Source organism: Hyperolius riggenbachi, chromosome 5 (assembly GCF_040937935.1).
Source record: "Hyperolius riggenbachi isolate aHypRig1 chromosome 5, aHypRig1.pri, whole genome shotgun sequence".
NCBI lineage: Eukaryota > Metazoa > Chordata > Amphibia > Anura > Hyperoliidae > Hyperolius > Hyperolius riggenbachi.
The window spans coordinates 345,060,880-345,079,335 of NC_090650.1; the positions used below are offsets into that span (position 1 = coordinate 345,060,880).

The window sequence follows — 18,456 nt, forward strand, 5'->3', positions numbered from 1 at the left end:
AAAGGAAGGGTGTATACAGCCTGCTTGTGTATGAATGTATTTTCTATGTGTGGACATACTGTACATCAACCTACTTCCTGTTTTGGTGGCCATTTTGTTTGTTTATAAACAAACTTTTTAAAACTGTTTTTAACCACGTTTAATGCGGCGAGGAGCGGCAAAATTGTGACAGAGGGTAATAGGAGATGTCCCCTAACGCACTGGTATGTTTACTTTTGTGCGATTTTAACAATACAGATTCTCTTTAAGTATTATGATGGGAGGCTAGTGTTAGGCATAAGGAGGGGGCTTAGTGTAAGGTATTAGGAGGGAAGATTAGTGTTAGGAATTATGAAGGGGGTTAGTGTAAGGCAAAGGAAGGGTGTTAGTGTTAGGCATAGTGGGGGGGGGGGTAGTGTTAGGCATTAGGAGAGGGGTTAGTGTTAGGCATTAGGATGGGGGTTAGTGTTAGGTGTTAGGAGGGGAGTTTAGAGTTAGGCATTAGGAGGGGGGATTAGTGTTTGAAGGGGGGATTAGTGTTTGAAGGGGGGTTAGTGTTAGGCATTGGAAGGGAAGGTGTAAGATCGCGTAGTAACTTTGAGCCGTAAGTGCCAACAGGCAGCGGCGCTCTGAGGTCACTGGAGCGCATGACGCTCCTTCCCTATTAGCTGCTCGGCGGACGCGTCCTCAGTACGCGCTCCGCCGAGGTTAACATTGATCACATGCTCACCGGCGTGTCAGCTGACTGCTGACATGCCGCATCCTGAGTGGTTAGTTTTGAATTCCCCTTGCCGCTATTGGATTTTGCTAGTATATGATGTTTGAGTCTTCGCCCGTGATAGCCTCTATTGGGCTTGTAGCTGAGCGCTGCTCTCGCCTGCTGCTGTGATATTTGTTCATTTTCTGCAGTTCTGATTCCTCGTTGTGACCCGGCCTGTTCCCTGACGATCCTGATCTCTGGACTCCTGACCTCGGCTTGTATATTGGATTACCCCTGTCTGCTGCCTGCCATGACTTCGGCCTGTTCCCTGACGATCCTGATCTCTGGACTCCTGACCTCGGCTTGTATATTGGATTACCCCTGTCTGCTGCCTGCCACGACTCCGGCCTTTTCCCTGACGATCCTGATCTCTGGACTCCCGACCTCGGCTTGTATATTGGATTACCCCTGTCTGCTGCCTGCCACGACTCCGGCCTGTTCCCTGACGATCCTGATCTCTGGACTCCTGACCTCGGCTTGTATATTGGATTACCCCTGACTGCTGCCTGCCACGACTTCAGCCTGTCTGACTACTCCTTTGGAAAACGATCTTCATCTGGACTACTCTGCTCATAAATATCTGCTTACACTTTGTTCTGTTATTCTGCTATCTGTCAGTGTGTATGTAAATCACCTACCTGCAGGGCAAGTTTAAGTTTGGCAGGGATTTAACAGCAGGTGTTAGGACTAGGCTAGTAAGTGTCAGTTATTGTGCATACATCCTGTCATATAGCAAATATCAGACAAGTCTGACACCAAGCCTGACAGAAGGTTACTGTGAGGTTAGTGAACTGGGTACGTCTGTAATAAAATATCAGCATCCAGCACTGCCCAGTTCATCTGACCCTTCACAATACTACTCTGACAAAGAGTAGACATTCTTTATAAATAAGCCCTGTGCACACCACACACCTAATCTGGTTGACCATCTACTAGTTCATGAATTATTCTTGAGGAGAATTTCTGTACAATAAGTAATTACAGGATTCAGTTACTATCTTGTACAACAATATGAGCAGAGCCAAAAACAATATAGAAAGCTATCTGGAAATAGTTTTTGTCACTATTGTTATTATTATAGTATTATTCTGCACTCGCCAAAGCAAAAAATAAAAACAATGAGAATTCTAGAGGCTATGCTGTGGCTTCCAGGAGGTCATCATGAAAAATTTACTGTTTGCAGTTCATATTTACGATTAAAAATGAAAAAGGTTTTAAACATAATGAAGCAAGACGAAAGGAAATAAAAATAAAATGGCTTTGTAGTGCAGCCCTGTGGAACTGTAATAACTGGAAAATCATCTTTAATATCTTTACAAAAGAATTATCCTTTGGCCAGTTCTATTTTAAGCGCAACTCTAGCATAAAAACATTGGTCAGATTTCTGCTGCTGTCTTGGTTTCATTTGGATAGATTTTTCCCTCACTTCTCAAGTCAGTGAGGATCAGAAGAAAGAGTACATTTCCCAAGCAGGGACAGAGACAGCAGTAAAAATTTAGCAAGGTCCAATACCTTTTCTGCTCTATCCAAAGGTATAAAAAAATAGGTATGTGTAGCAGTGTCACCGCGTAAGTTGGGCACCAGGTTGTGTTGCTAGTAAAAATATCAGTAATTTACATCAATGATATTTTACTATACCAGCTAAGGGCAAACTACGGCAGGCAGGCCGAATTAGGCCCATAGGCAAGATGAAGCTGGCCCGTCAATAAAGGGCCAGCTTCTGCTTCTCTTCCCTTCTCCCTCCTGCCGTCCTTAGAACAATATGTGCAGAACACGTACAAGAAGGTCAGCTCACCCTTTCCCACTCTCCAGCGGCAATATCCATGCTAACAGCGGCGTCATGTGACCTGCCATCATTATGTAGCACCGTGACACCTGATGGAGATCGCCGTTGGATAGTGTGATAGGTTGAGTTATATCCAGTCCTTCCCTGCCATTCTCCTGGGAGGCAGGAGAGGAGGGTGAGAGAGAGCGAGCTGCTGTAACAGCAAGCCGCATTCAAGAAGAATGTGACCCTATCCTTACAAAGTTTGCCCGTCCCTGTACTCTACACTTACCTGGCACCCATTCACACACTAACCCTTACCTCCTAATTGCTAACACTGATCCCCTCCCCACTTAACGCCTAATACTAACTACCCCTCCTACTGCACTAACCTCCCCCTCCTAATACCTAACACTAAACCCCCCCCCCCCCCCCTTGCCTGAACGACCAGAAAATATATCGCCAGAGTGTTTACAAAGTAAATGATTGGCTCCTCTAATTGATCCCTTCCTAGTAGCTGATCAATTGCTAGTACCAAATTGGATGCCTAAGGGCCCGTTTCCACTAGGGCGAATTCGCATGCGTGGCCTGCATGCGAATTCGCATAGGCAATGAAAGTGGATGGGACTGTTTCCACTTGTCATTGTTTTCGTGCGTTTTTCTGTGCAGGATTTTTCTGCACAGTAGGGCCTGCAGAATTCGCCTGCGTGAGGAATGCAGGCGAATCGCAGCCCATGTATTTAATAGGGAAAACGCACGTGCGTTTTTTGCCGCGAATTCGCGTGCGAATTCGCATGAAAAGTAATACAAATTGACTCAGGCAGTGACATGGTTAAATTCGCATAGACCCTGCCTATGCGAAATCGCATGCGAATTCGCGGCAAAAAACGCACGCGGAATCGCATCCGCATGCGATTTCGTCAGCGGTGGAATCCCAGGGATTCGCACCGCACTAGTGGAAACGAGCCCTAACTCACTGCCTGGACAACCGATTATCGATACGTAGCATTGGCATCTATTAGACATCTGTTGATCCCCCCCTCAAAAAGGTTGTGTAGCTGAATTACAGGCAGCTAATGTTGCAGCTGTATACTACATTATACAATAGTTATCGTAAGCATGAGTAAATCTATTAAACTTAACTGACGTCCCGGTATTGTGTATTGGGTGAATGCGTAAATAGCTTCTGGGAAACAGCTGCATGGAAATGATTATATACACTAGCCAGATTTCTCTGTAAATCACAATTAGAAATGGTGGCAGTGCAGAGGAAAACAAAAGCTCAGTAGAAAGGGGAAAAAGGCAAGTAAATCAAGTGAGAAACAAACACTGATTTAGCAAGTTCTTATCAGAGTTTTAGCTTCAATCTAGCATGAAAATAAGTGAAAGGATTCATACTTTGCATCTGCTACTTCCACTGGCTGGCATCTCACAAGGTGGTTCATGGAGTATAATGATTTTATAGCTGTTATTTTGTAAACACAAAACATAGAAACAAAATGATTTGCTGTAAAATTCATGAAACTTTAATATTTTTGTGTAGAAGTTTTGTAAAAATGAATTTTCATAAAATGTACTGCAGTTATTGGGAAAAGCAAGGGGTGGGCTAGGAGGAAAGAAATATGTCTACCTTATGGTGCCCATACATGGTACAATTTTTCATTTTTTTTATTAGATAATTTCAATCGATTATTCCGTTAGATTGAATATAAAGATTTTTACAACATGTCCTATCGGAAAATTTCACTGTAAACATTATTTTTCATAGTTACTTAAAGCACACCTGAAATGAGAGGGATGTGGAGGCTGCCATATTTATTTCCTTTTAGGCTACTTTCCCACTAAGACGTTGCGTTAGGTGTTACGTTAAGGTCGCATAACGTGCACCTAACGCAACGCATAGTGGGGTTGTAGCTGGACGTTACATTGAGCCGCGTTAAGCGGCTCTTCACACGTCCTGTGATGCCGTGATGCCATGGTGCATACTCTTGGACGCATGCGGCATCACGTGGTCCCGCATAGGGCGGCTCTCCAGGAAGTAAACACTGCACGTCACAACGTGCAGTGAATATTAATTAGCCATGTGGCTGGCCGAGGAGGAGGAGGGAAGACCTCCTCTTCCAACACTATTGAGCATGTGCGCACAGTCTAACGCGGCTTAGCCGCGCATAACGCACAGCATGCAGCACATTCAACTGACGTCCTGCGTTACAATGTAACGCAACGTGGGCACTGTGAACAGCCCATTGATTTTTCATTACTGTGCGGTGGGCTGCGTTACAGGCTGCACTAACCTGCGCCTTTAACGTCTCACTGTGAAAGCAGCCTCAAACAATGCAAAATGCCTGGCTATGCTGTTGATCCTCTGCCTCTAATGCTTTTAGCCATATGCCCAAAATAAGCATGCAAATCAGATGCAGACCAGGTGGTCTAAATTAGCCACATGCTTTTTTTTCAGGTGTGTGTTTCAGACACTACTGCAGCCCAAGAGATCAGCATGACAGCCAAGCAACTTATATTGTTTAATATAGCAGCCTCCATATCCCTCTCAGTTCAGGTGGGCACTGTACTTTAAAGTGATTCCGAGGTGCAAATAAACTGATGAGATAAATAATTGCATTTATCCCTCTCCTCCTGAAATGACGTTTTTTTAGTTACCACATGGTTTTATTTTATACTTAAACATTTACAAAGTACCGTAGATTGAATGTTTTGTTGCCTCTGCTCAGTGGCAGTCTATTAAGTGTCCCAGGCCCATATGCAATTCCAGTTTTCTCCTACCTTTTCTCCTAGGAGATAATTTTTCATTTTCGGTTTTAAATAATTTTCCAGCACTTTTCAACTAAAAAAGTACTGAGAAGTAAGTGCAAAAGTACTATCAAAAGTATTTTCTTGCTTGCTGGTGGCTTAAAAGGCATTTTATTGAAAAATGTAAAAATATCACCTACGAGAAAACTTAGGTGAAAAAGTGAATTGCATATGGGCCCTGGAGTTAAAATACATGAACTATTGTCATTTTTTTAAATCTCATTCTTCTCTCAGAAGTTGTATTCTGCCAGGAAAACGTTTATGGCTTTAATCTGTTTATCAGTGATGTTTACTATATTCTCAACAAGGTACCGACAAGACAGAAGCTGTCACTTGCATGCCTGAAGAATGAACATATTCAAGCCGCAAAATACAAGTAAAACAACCTGGTTATTAAAACATTTTCTATTGAATATACACATGTTTATCTCATCATGTCACATGTCGCCTCGGGTAAACTTTAATATTGAAACCTACAAGGATGAGATAGATTAAAAATGGTGTTGATGCAACTGATGCATGTAACGGCGTGAATCGATTCTGTAAATAAAGACTTGCTGCTTATTTAGAAATGGGTATACAAGCATTCCGATTCACAGTTTTATGTGATGTTGCTCATCAGTGAGTAGATTGGTAATTACCGTTATGCAGCTGCAGTGGGGCATGAAGGCTGTTTTTGCACTGAAAATGTAATCATTAAAATAATATTTCCACATTATGTCAAGCTTGGCTTCACTATTTTAATCTACTGTATTAATGTTCCAAGCTTCAGTGTAGCTTGTAGGAGCTTGCAGTGCAGTGCCCAGAACTGTGTTCCATATTCTAAATGTGACATCACAAGTGAAATATACAGAGACAACAGTTCCTTTTTTATGCATTAGAGAAATGTATTTCCTTCAGCTGATTGGCATTGAATATAGTCATCGTTCCTTAAAGGACCACTAACACAAAAAATTGTGAAATGTACAATTGAGTATATATAAACAAATAGAAATAAGAAGTACATTTCTTCAAGAGTAAAATGAGCTGTAAATTACCTTTCTCCTATGTTGCTGTCACTTACAGTAGTTAGTAGAAATCTGACTGTCAGGTTTTTGACTAGTCCATCTCTTCACGTGGGATTCTTAGTATTTCCTTTATTCTTAACAAAAGCACTCCCTGGAAAGGATCTACAGTATACAAAGATGCAAACCGCTCACCCACCTGTTCGCTGCACACTTGTTTGGCAGTTGGACTGAGCAACTGCAGTTCACTAAGTGCTTTTGAAATAAAGAAAACCCCGAGAACCCCCATGAGGAATTGGGCTAGTCCAAAACCTGTCAGTGTTGTTACATTTCTACTACCTACTGTAAGTGACAGGAACATAGGCAAAAAGTAATTTATAGCACATCTGACTCTGTGGAAATGTACTTTTTATTTATATGTTTTATGTATTTTACATGTTACAATTTTTCACAATAGTTGTCCACCCATGACGAGATGTGCTACTCCAAAACTGTGTACTACTCCAAACTGTCATTTTTGTCAGATTCTACTACCAGCTGTAAGTAACAGCAACATAGGAGAAAAGTAATTTATAGCACATTTTGCTTTGGAAACAAAGTTGTATTTATATGTTTTGATGTATTTTACATGTTACAATTTTTCACAATAGTTGTCCACCCATGAGGAGATATGCTGGTCCAAAACCTGTCATTTTTGTCAGATTCTATTACCTCCTGTAAGTAGCAGAAACATCAGAGAAAAGTAATTTATAGCACATTTTGCTTTGGAAACAAAAATGTACTTTGTATCTATATGTTTTTATGTATTTTACATTTTACAATTTTTTTATGTATTTTACATTTTACAATTTTTTTTTACGATAGTGGTCCTTTGATGGAAACCTGACCCAAAGCTGCTTAAGGAAAGCACCAAGGTATACTCATGCTGGATCCACATACCTCTGCTCGTTGTCTGTTTCCCCCAAACCCTCTAAATTACTCATTGAAAATACCTACTTAGGCAGCTTTTCCTTGGGTCAAGTATACTTTACTGTATATCAAACTGTACTCCCAAGTCCTTATCCAAGTCCTGTGCCCAGTGGCACAGCTAGGGAGCTATGGGCCCCAGTGCGAGTTTTACATTGGGGCCCCCAAGCGCTCTATACAAAACAATTGATATTGAGCTGCCAAGGCCAACCACAGTGCCAGAGACATGTATTTAGGGAGATGAACAGTTTGTTAATGATTACCAATATTCAAAACACATATAAGTGATTATTACCAACATAACACCAATTGAGATCTAATACAGTGACTGAAGGAGGGCCCCTCAGGTACAGGGGCCCCGATGGGGTCACCACCTCTGCACCCCTGATTGTTACGCCACTGCCTGTGCCCTCGGCTATTTACATGATGCTATGCCTTTGGCACAGCTAGGATGCAAGTCCTTACATTTATCAACATTACATTTCAGCTGTCATTCTCTCCTCCTCATATAGCCATCCTGTCAAGATCCATTTATAGTATTTAACCATCCTGCTGAGCGAGCATTGATAATTATACATCATTTTTTATCATTTGTAAAAATGACAACATTGCTTTCTTTTCATCTACTAGGTAATTACATACATTAAAGAGAACTGGACTAAACACTGCCCCTTGCAGAACCCTGTTGTAAACCCATTCAGCATATAATCAATGTACTACTTCTGTTTGCCTTCTTTTCTTTCAATCAGTTCTCTATCCATGTACACACATTCTCCCCTTTCCCTTGCATTCTCAGCTTCTGGACCAGGCTTTAGGGAGTACTGTATTGTCGAAAGCTTTCCTAAATTCTGGGTATATTATATTGTTTTCCAATATCCATATTTGCATTCATAGCTTCCATCATAGATACATACCGATACATAGTACAAATCAATCATCCTAACCTTCAGGCATTTGTTAATTCATAGCAGGTGTTAAAGGTTACCTTACCTGACGCGTGACATGATGAGATAAACATAGCACACATTGGCCTCAATTCACTAAGATCGTGCTGGAGATAATAAGGCAAGAGAAAACTTACCTCCACATAGCGAGAGAGTTATTTTATCTCTTCATTTCTTAAGTTACCTCCTCTGTAGTTAATTTACCTCCTCTGTAGTTAATTTACCTCCTCTGTAGTTATTTTCACACGCAGTTAATGAACAGCCCGTCTTTAACTCTGGAGTTATTTTAAGGATTAAAGAGTTAACTTAAAGACAGAAGAGTTAACTTTAGGTTTGCCTGAGGTAAAATGTTTCCTGAATACTACATGCCTTATCACCATGGTAACAACTCTAGAAGAGTTATTAAAGACAGGAGATAAGCTTAGTGAATTGAGGCCATAGTACTAGTTCTACTAAGACTTTGTCCTCAATTCACTAAGCGTATCTCCTGTCTTTAATAACGTTTCTAGAGTTGTTACCATGGTGATAAGGCATGTCGTATTTATGAAACATTTTACCTCAGGCAAACCTAAAGTTAACTCTTCTGTCTTTAAGTTAACTCTCCAATCCTTAAAATAACTCCAGAGTTAAAGACAGGCTGTTAATTAACTGCGTGTGAAAATAACTACAGAGGAGGTAAATTAACTACAGAAGAGGTAACGTAAGGAATGAAGAGATAAGATAACTCTCTCACTGTGTGGAGGTAAGTTTTCTCTTGCCTTTTTATCTCCAGCATGATCTTAGTGAATTGAGGCCATTGTCTGAAGAGTTTTTCAGTTTTCCAGTACAGCACTTGTCAAAAACTAGTTCTTATATCTATGCAAATGAGGCAAACAAACAGAAAGTTAAATTGATATCCATTAGATATCCAAAAAAGTACCGTGAATAGAAGGCAAAACACTGTTTTCTGACTGGGAAAAAACTGTTGATAGCATTTTGGTGCTGAAACTTTAAAGGGTCTTATTCATCTTTGTTTTGCTTCAGAATAAAGCTGATTTCACATCTGCCACAGCTGCTGTTTAGAATGCAATCTTACAGATCCAGTCTTTAAACTGAAAACAAATATATGAAACACAGTTCCAGGGCAATTTCAAGTCAACAGTTACCTTAGTCCCCCAGTATAGGTGGCCAGGTACAGGTTCCCTCAGTATAGGTATTCAGGTATAGGTGCCCCGAGTACAGGAAGCCAGGCACAGGTGCCCTCAGTATAGGCAGACAAGCATAGGTGCCCTCAGTATAGGTTGCCAGCCATAGGTGCCCCCAGTATAGGTAGCAAGGTATAGGTGCTCCAGTACAGGTGGCCAGGTATATGTGCCCCAGTGTAGGTAGTCTGGCATAGGTGCTCCCAGTAAAGGTAGCCAGATATAGGTGCTCCAGTACAGGTATCCAGGTATAGGTGCCCCAAGTATAGGTAGCCAGGCATAGGTGCCCCCAGTATAGGTAGCCAGCCATAGGTGCCCCCAGTATAGGTAGCCAGCCATAGGTGCCCCCAGTATAGGTAGCCAGGTATAGGTGCTCCAGTACAGGTGGCCAGGTATATGTGCCCCAGTGTAGGTAGCCTGGCATAGGTGCTCCCAGTAAAGGTAGCCAGATATAGGTGCTCCAGTACAGGTATCCAGGTATAGGTGCCCCAAGTAGAGGTAGCAAGGCATAGTTGCCCCAGTATAGGTAGCCAGACATAGGTACCCCCAGTATAGGTAGCCAGGTACATGCTCCCTCAGTGTAGGTATCCAGGTATAGGTGCCCTAAGTATAGGAAGCCAGGCATATGTGCCACCAGTATAGGTGGCCAGGCATAGGTGCCCTAGTACAGATAGCCAGGCATAGGTACCCCAGTACAGGTAGCCAGGTATAGGTACCCCCAGTATAGGTAGCGAGGCATAGGTGCCCCCAGTAAAGATAGCCAGGCATAGGTACCCCCAGTATAGTTCGCCAGGCATAGGTGCCCCAGTATAGGAATCCAGGCATAGGTGCCCCCAGTATAGGAAGCCAGGCATAGGTACCCTTAGTATAGGTAGCCAGGCATAGGTGCTCCCAGTAAAGGTAGCCAGGTACATGCTCCCTCAGTGTAGGTATCCAGGTATAGGTGCCCTCAGTATAGGAAGCCAGGCATATGTGCCCCCAGTATAGGTAGCCAGGCATAGGTGCCCCAGTACAGGTAGCCAGGCATAAGTACCCTCAGTACAGGTAGCCAGGTATAGGTACCCCCAGTATAGGTAGCGAGGCATAGGTTCCCCTAGTAAAGATAGCCAGGCGTAGGTACCCCCAGTATAGTTAGCCAAGCATAGGTGCCCCAGTATAGGTAGCCAGGCATAGGTGCCCCAGTATAGGTAGCTAGATACTGGTAGTCAGGTATAGGTTTCACCAGTATAGGTAGCCAGACATAGGTGCCCCAGTATAGGTAGCCAGGCATAGGTACCCCCAGTATAGGTAGCCAGGTACTGGTAGTCAGGTATAGGTTCCCCCAGTATAGGTAGCCAGGCATAGGTGCCCCAGTATAGGTAGCCAGGCATAGGTGCCCCCAGTAAATATAGCCAGGCATAGGTACCCCCAGTATAGTTAGCCAGACATAGGTGCCCCAGTATAGGTAGCCAAGCATAGGTGACCCCAGTAAAGGTAGCTAGATACTGGTAGTCAGGCATAGGTGCTCCACTATAGGTAGCCAGGCATAGGTGCTCCAGTATAGGTAGCCAGGCATAGGTGCCCCCAGTATAGGTAGCCAGGTACTTTGGCCCCAGTACAGGTAGCCAGGTATAGGTGCCCCAGTATAGGTAACCTGGAATAGGTGCCCTCATTATAGGTAGCCAGGTATAGATGCCCACAGTATAAGTAGCCAGGCATAGGTGTCCACTTGCGTGTCACTTACTATGCCTGTCACTTACAGATATCTACTAACTACTGTAAATGACAGCAACATAGGAGACAATTAATTTATAGCTCATTTTACTCTGAAAGAAAGATACTTATTTGTGTGTGTTTACATGTATTTTAAATGTTACATTTTTTGCGATAGTGGTCCTTTAAACTAATTCCCTACTGATATTTCACCTTTGGTCTATGTACAAATTAAATAAAGTTTGTTTTCCGCTCAGCCTGCTCTTTACATTTTCTCCAACAGCAGGCTGAGCCTCAAAAGTTAATGTTACTCTTTAAAAAGAATCTCTGCTCTGCTTTCACGTAACACAGGCATTAAGGAAATATTGTGTTTTGGATGAAGCTTAACCAGTCATTACACGCCTGAGACTAGTTATTCTAAATGTAAAGCCCTCATTTATGTGATGTATTACTTGTGTACGAGCGGCCCTATAAAAGTTACACTCGGCAAATAAAGCTTAAATCACTTTTGAAACAGTCTGCAGATTATTACGCCCATTAATCTACATTTCAGAGTAATCAACTTTCAGCTTTCTGCAGTCCGCAGACATTTTAATTATTAATCTAGGCTTTAACTAGCGGATGACTTGGAGCCATTTCACAGATGTGGCGCTCCCCATAAATGTTCCCTTATACTGAATTATATTCTCCACTAGCTCTTTGTGTAATCATGCATTGAAAAGTGCTAAGTACCAAAGCATTAGTCTCCATGACAAGGAAGAAATGGCACGTACTTTCAGCAAATAGCCTAAACAACAATAGATGCACATCACAGGGGAAAAGTGTGCTAAGGGAAAAAAATACATTTCAGTGTATTGGATGTATTATCTCCTCATCTTCTGCACTGTCCTGTCCTGTAGTGTCAGCCTGGCTGGGGTCTGCTCTCTGCTGTAGGACTTTTACCTGTGTTCTTTTTGATGGCATGTTAAAGAGAAACTCCAGCAACATTATTAATTTGGATTATTTTATAACTTGAATTATTTAGAATAACATCAGTGATTAAATGACCACTCTAGTGAAAAAAGTAAGCAGTTACAATTTGACAGAACCAATAGGTTTTGGACTAGTCTCCTCATGGGGATTTCTCAGGGTTTTCTTAGTTGTCAAAAGCATTTCCTGAACGGCAGTTGCTAAGCCTAACTAAAATTGTGTGCAAGTGAGTAGGGAGGCTGGCTGGTATCTTACTATTTTGGCAGTTAAACTGCCATTCAGGAAATGCTTTTGAAAACAAAGAACACCCTCCCCGGAAAGGATCTATACAAAGATGCAAGCCACTCACCCTACCTGTTCTCTGCACACTTGTTTGGCAGTTGGACTGAGCAACTGCAGTTCACTAAGTGCTTTTGAAAATAAAGAAAACCCTAAGAATCTCCCACGAGGAGTTGGGCTAGTCCAAAACCTGTCAGTTCTGACAGATTTTAACTGCTTACTTTTTTTCCCTGGAGTGGTCCTTTAAAGAACACCTGAAGTGAGAGGGAAATGGAGGCTGATATATTTATTTCCTTTAAACAATGCAGATTGCCTGGCTGGACGGTTGATCTTTTGCCTTTGAAATCTTTAGCCATAGACCTTGAACTAGCATGCAGAGGAAATGTGTGTGCAACTGGTATTGTTTAAAAGGAAATAAATATGGCAGCCTCTATAACCCTCTCACTCAGGGGCACTACTTAGTCCAGGCAAACCAGGCGGGTACTTAGGGCCTCACCCAAAGCAGGGGCCTCCTGTGCTGCCCGGCCACAGGTGATCTGACTGTGTCTTTCTTATAGTGGCCACTAATGATCCAATCTTTTTCATCCAATTTTACAAAATCTATGTAGTATATGTGTAAACTGAGTAAAAATGTTGAATGGATAATTTAGGCGGTCCCTTATATTACATAGAAATAGTAAGATTGGATGAAAAAGATTGGATCATTAGTGGCCACCATTATGTGAGTGTGCTATCTTCCCATTTTCCTTTGTATATAATTCATGGTGGCCCTTGTGGGCATGCTTCATATTCATGATCTGCATGCACGGGACTGCATGGAAAAGAGCAGCTGGATTGTGAACTAACTCCAGTCCAACCTACTGTATGTATGCAGAGCTTTTTCAGTCAGAGCCCTTGGAGTTGATTCTGTCCATCAGATTGTCCATGTCCATTTTGTGGATAGTGGAGAAGTTTCCTCAGGGAAGTCCTCTTGTTGGTTTTCTGGGAATAGCTTCTCATCCTAGCAAACATCCACTGACTCAAAGTGACATTGTTGTTCTGGGAGGTACCAGAGCATTAATGGGGTAAACTGGGCAATTTCTCAGGACCCTGAGCTTCTCAGGGGACCACTATTCAGGGATGGTGGAGGCCACAGATTTAAATATAATGGGCTCCATGTTAATTTTTGTCTTTTAACCTAAAACCCTCCTTAATTCTTGGACTATCATACAGGGCAATATAAGAAACTATAAATAGCACAGCCATTGCATCTCATTCCTCCTACATTCTTCCCTTCCTGGATTCAGTAGAAAAGTTGTCTACAACCTGTGTCTATTCCAGCTCCACTCTGTGATTTTTGAACCTGTGGTTATGTGTCCCCGTCAGGCAAGCACCAGTGTGCCTGTATAATAGCAGACAAATACATATAGCACAAACATATTAAGGGGAATTCCTCAATCTTATGCGGGCTTCCACTTTTTTCTATTTACCTAATGTAATATTTCAGATAAAAATCTGTGTAGAGATTTTTTAAGTGGAACCAAAATACACAGCCTCATGCATGTATCAGGCCTACCAACCCAGGAACAGATGCTGCATATTCAAGTCATTGCAGGCTCCAGTACATGCTTTTGCTCTTATATCAATAAAGATTCCCAAATGTAAATGAAAAATCATATATTACTGTATAAGTTTTCAGGACTTCTCACATATGTTACCTCTCCTTTGGAACTCTTTCACACAGTCTGTCCATCATGCTCAGTGCTCTGAGCCAGGAAACTCAATTTGAGGCTCACTGTCATATCCACTAACCCCTTAGTCTCCTCCCCTTCCCCTAGTCTCTCCACCACACTACCCTCTAGATCAGCACTGGACAAACTATGTACAGCTGTACATCTGGCACGCCAATAGGTCGGTTTCCTCTCCTCCCCCCCTCCCTCCCTGTAGAGTTGCGGGCGAGAGGTAACAAGGAACTTTTCATTTATGAATGCGCTCCACTTTTTGTTTTGTACTATGTACAGGGCTACAGAAGATGTTGGTGCAACATAAATAATAAGAAAAAATAATAACAATTAAGCAGGCCAGAGTAACACAAGGCCCTTAAGTATTTCAGAATGATCTACCATGCGTGCAAGTGTGGAAAGGATGGGAATTGTCGTTCCTGCCCACAGTGGGTGGATGAGTGGCTGGATTGGAGGAGGTGGAACTAAGGGGGTGGAATCATTCCTGCTCTGCATTCTGGACAAGGATGGGGGGCGGGATACATGGGACAGGGCACAATGCTCCGGACTAAGCAAGCGGTGCCTGGGCTGCAGTAAGAGCTCTGTTGGGTCAGATGTTTCCTGTGGGCCACCAGTTAGACAGAACTGCTTTATACCAAGTGAACTGCCCACCACTTCTATGCTTCTGAGCTACTAGTCTGCCAATTTTAAGTACATGGACAGTTTTCTTCCTCTACTTTGCTCATCCATCCACTGCATAAGGCAAGTATATATGAGATACAGAAAAATGTAAAGTCATGAATTACAGTTGTGCCAATGATCTAGCACCATAAAAAATAAACGGTATACAAATGGGGACATCAAACTTGGAGAAGGGCTTAGGAGTACAGCAAGTTGAGTGATCATATTCAATGCCAAGCTACTGCAACTAAGGCAAATAAAATTTTGGGATGCAAAGGGAAATGGCAAATTCTATATCTACGTTTAAGGGGGACTTATATGCTTTCCTTGTGTTGAAAGATATCCATGGCTAAGTAATTCCCGGTGGTGTTGATCTGCTGGTGTTGCTCCCGGTAGTGTTGATCTCGGTGGTATTGATTTTCCCTTTTGGGGCTTATTGGACCATGCCTTGTAACGGTTTTGTGCCTTCCAGTGTAGCAACAGGCATATTTGAGGGTGCAGACTAGCGTTGTACTTTATTAATTGGTTAAACTTGATGGACGTATGTCTTTTTTCAACCCAAATAACTATGTAACTATGTAACAATTGATGAAGCTTGCACATAGAAGCTGTCTGCTGTAGTTGTTATAGCCTTAATCTCCTCTACTTAGTAGTCAGAGAACAATTTCACTCACTGCAGCATTAACATAGTGACAGACAAGGCTGCAGAACGAAGTGAAATTCTATTAACCCTTTCAGACACTTTTTTTTAAAGCAGGAGTTTGTTCCTTAAAGTTCATTACTACCCCAGTTCAGGTATATTTGCAGCATTTAGACACAGGGATGAATTTGGCTCAGATACATCTTCCGCAGGAAGCAACACAATGCATTCCGGTTTTCCAAATTACCATAATGTTAACACTTCAAGTGATGTATGCTCGCTGTTTGGCCCATTTATCCACTGTTTGACAGATTCATGAAGCACATGCCTTAAGTAAACCGCTGGCTACTTCAACATGAATGTGTAATCACATGCCCAGTCTCTTTATGCGGCACATTATCTCTCCTTTATCATTCAGCCTTCCCTCTTTCTTCTGTAATGATTGATGACCCACATTTCTTCTGAGAGAGAAGCGCAGGATTATTCCTTTAGTATTGTTGATCTCCTGAGCTGATAAAGGTGATGTAGGCTGTTTGAACAAAGAAAGAATATTCTGTAAAACGCACTGCAATAAAAGAAACATCTCTGGCACTACTGATGCCTGAGGAGCCGAGGTTCCATTGTTACTTAGATCATTTCTGGCAGGCGATATTTACATTTTACATATTACCGTGTGTTGGGAAACTCTGATGGAAATTTTGCTTCGAAACGTTGTTTTCCCCACTTATTTCATGCAGGCTGGTTTTACACTTGAAATGTGCATTTGCGGTACGATGCCCCGCCCCCACATATGACCCAGCGGCAGAGTGCACTGACGTGACGCTCAGTGACGTACTTCCTGCTAGACAGGAAGTACATCACTAGGATTCCAGTCATAGTCCGTCGTTCTACGCATGCATGCGGCAACGCCACCGCCAACCTTTTTAAAAGGTATGCGTTGCCCATTGACTTACATTACTTCCGCTGTTGCTCCTGCGTCAGTTCGATGGTGGATTGGGCACTTCTGGTGCAATGCAACGCGCTAAGTGTGCCAGCCTCCATTGCCTTGCATTGTCATTGCGTTACCCTGCGGTAAAACAGGATAACGCAACACAGGTTTACAATGCAAGTGTAAAAGGGGCCTAAAGGGAAAAATCAAAAAAACCTTCTTTATAGAGTTGCTAAAAAAATTTAGTTGAGCATTTCAAGCAGTCGAATTGTGACATGAGCAAAATGCTAGAAATAGTTTTAGTTCTATCGGTAAAATAATGATGAGATCCATCATGACAATCTGGATGTTCTGACTTCTGCCAGGAGAGCAGATTTGCCATATTTTGTTAGTGGGCATTACTTCAGCTTGTAAATACTAATTCAGTGCCAGAATTTGTAAATTATCAAGCAGTTTAGTAAAGCTGGAACATCAGAGAATGTTTTCATTTATAGTCTTGCGTAGAGCAGGAAAGGTTTCGAACTTGTGCAAGCAGGGTTGTAACCAGAGCCGAGACAAGGTCCTCCAGCCCCCAAGGCTGAGACACCAAAGTGCGCCCCTCCATCCCTCCCACCCCAGACGTCACACACTGATTGCCAGAGCCAGGACAAGATCCTCCATCACCCAAGGCTGAGACACAAAAGTGCGCCCCCTCCCTCCAACACCCCAGCCGTCGAAACACTGATTTCAAGAGCCAAGACAAGGTCCTCCAGCACCCAAGGCTGAGACACCAAAGTGCCACCCTCCATCCCTCCCACCCCAGCCGTCACACACTGATTTCCAGAACCAGGACAAGGTCCTCCGGCACCCAAGGCTGAGACACAAAAGTGCCACCCTCCATCCCTCCCACCCCAGACGTCCCACACTGATTTCCAGAGCCAGGACAAGGTCCTCCAGCACCCAAGGCTAAGACACAAAAGTGCCACGCTCCAACCCTCCCACCCCAGACGTCCCACACTGATTTCCAGAGCCAGGACAAGGTCCTCCAGCACCCAAGGCTGAGACACAAAAGTGCCACCCTCCATCCCTCCCACCCCAGACGTCACACACTGATTGCCAGAGCCAGGACATGGTCCTCCAGCACCCAAGGCTGAGACACAAAAGTGCCACCCTCCATCCCTCCTACCGCAGACGTCACACACTGATTGCCAGAGTCAGGACATGGTCCTCCAGCACCCAAGGCTGAGACACCAAAGTGCCACCCTCCATCCCTCCCACCCCAGACGTCCCACACTGATTTCCAGGGCCGGGACAAGGTCCTCCGGCACCCAAGGCTGAGACACAAAAGTGCCACCCTCCATCCCTCCCACCCCAGACGTCCCACACTGATTTCCAGGGCCGGGACAAGGTCCTCCGGCACCCAAGGCTGAGACACCAAAGTGCGCCCCTCCATCCCTCCCACCCCAGACGTCACACACTGATTGCCAGAGCCAGGACAAGATCCTCCATCACCCAAGGCTGAGACACAAAAGTGCGCCCCCTCCCTCCAACACCCCAGCCGCCAAAACACTGATTTCAAGAGCCGAGACAAGGTCCTCCAGCACCCAAGGCTGAGACACCAAAGTGCCACCCTCCATCCCTCCCACCCCAGCCGTCACACACTGATTTCCAGAACCAGGACAAGGTCCTCCGGCACCCAAGGCTGAGACACAAAAGTGCCACCCTCCATCCCTTCCACCCCAGACGTCCCACACTGATTTCCAGAGCCAGGACAAGGTCCTCCAGCACCCAAGGCTAAGACACAAAAGTGCCACGCTCCATCCCTCCCACCCCAGACGTCCCACACTGATTTCCAGAGCCAGGACAAGGTCCTCCAGCACCCAAGGCTGAGACACAAAAGTGCCACCCTCCATCAACTGGTGCATTACATATTGTACATACATGAATCAACTGGTGCAATACATATAGTACATACATGAATCAACTGGTGCATTACATATAGTACATACATGAATCAACTGGTGCAATACATATAGTACATACATGAATCAACTGGTGCATTACATATAGTACATACATGAATCAACTGGTGCATTACATATAGTACATACATGAATCAACTGGTGCATTACATATAGTACATACATGAATCAACTGGTGCAATACATATAGTATATACAT

At 43.5% G+C, this 18,456-nt stretch overlaps 1 long non-coding RNA gene across 2 annotated transcripts in view; it reads left to right on the plus strand.

The window, feature by feature from the left end:
* Positions 1–18,456, plus strand: part of LOC137517747 (uncharacterized) — a 102,607-nt gene that overhangs the window by 72,093 nt on the left and 12,058 nt on the right. Inside the window, exons 3-4 of one of the 2 annotated variants that reach the window (XR_011020646.1) lie at positions 5,621–5,688; positions 6,967–7,035. This is a non-coding gene — a long non-coding RNA (uncharacterized lncRNA). Of the gene's footprint in view, positions 1–5,620; positions 5,689–6,966; positions 7,036–18,456 lie in introns of those variants that run through there. The other variant, XR_011020645.1, reaches the window with a different exon arrangement.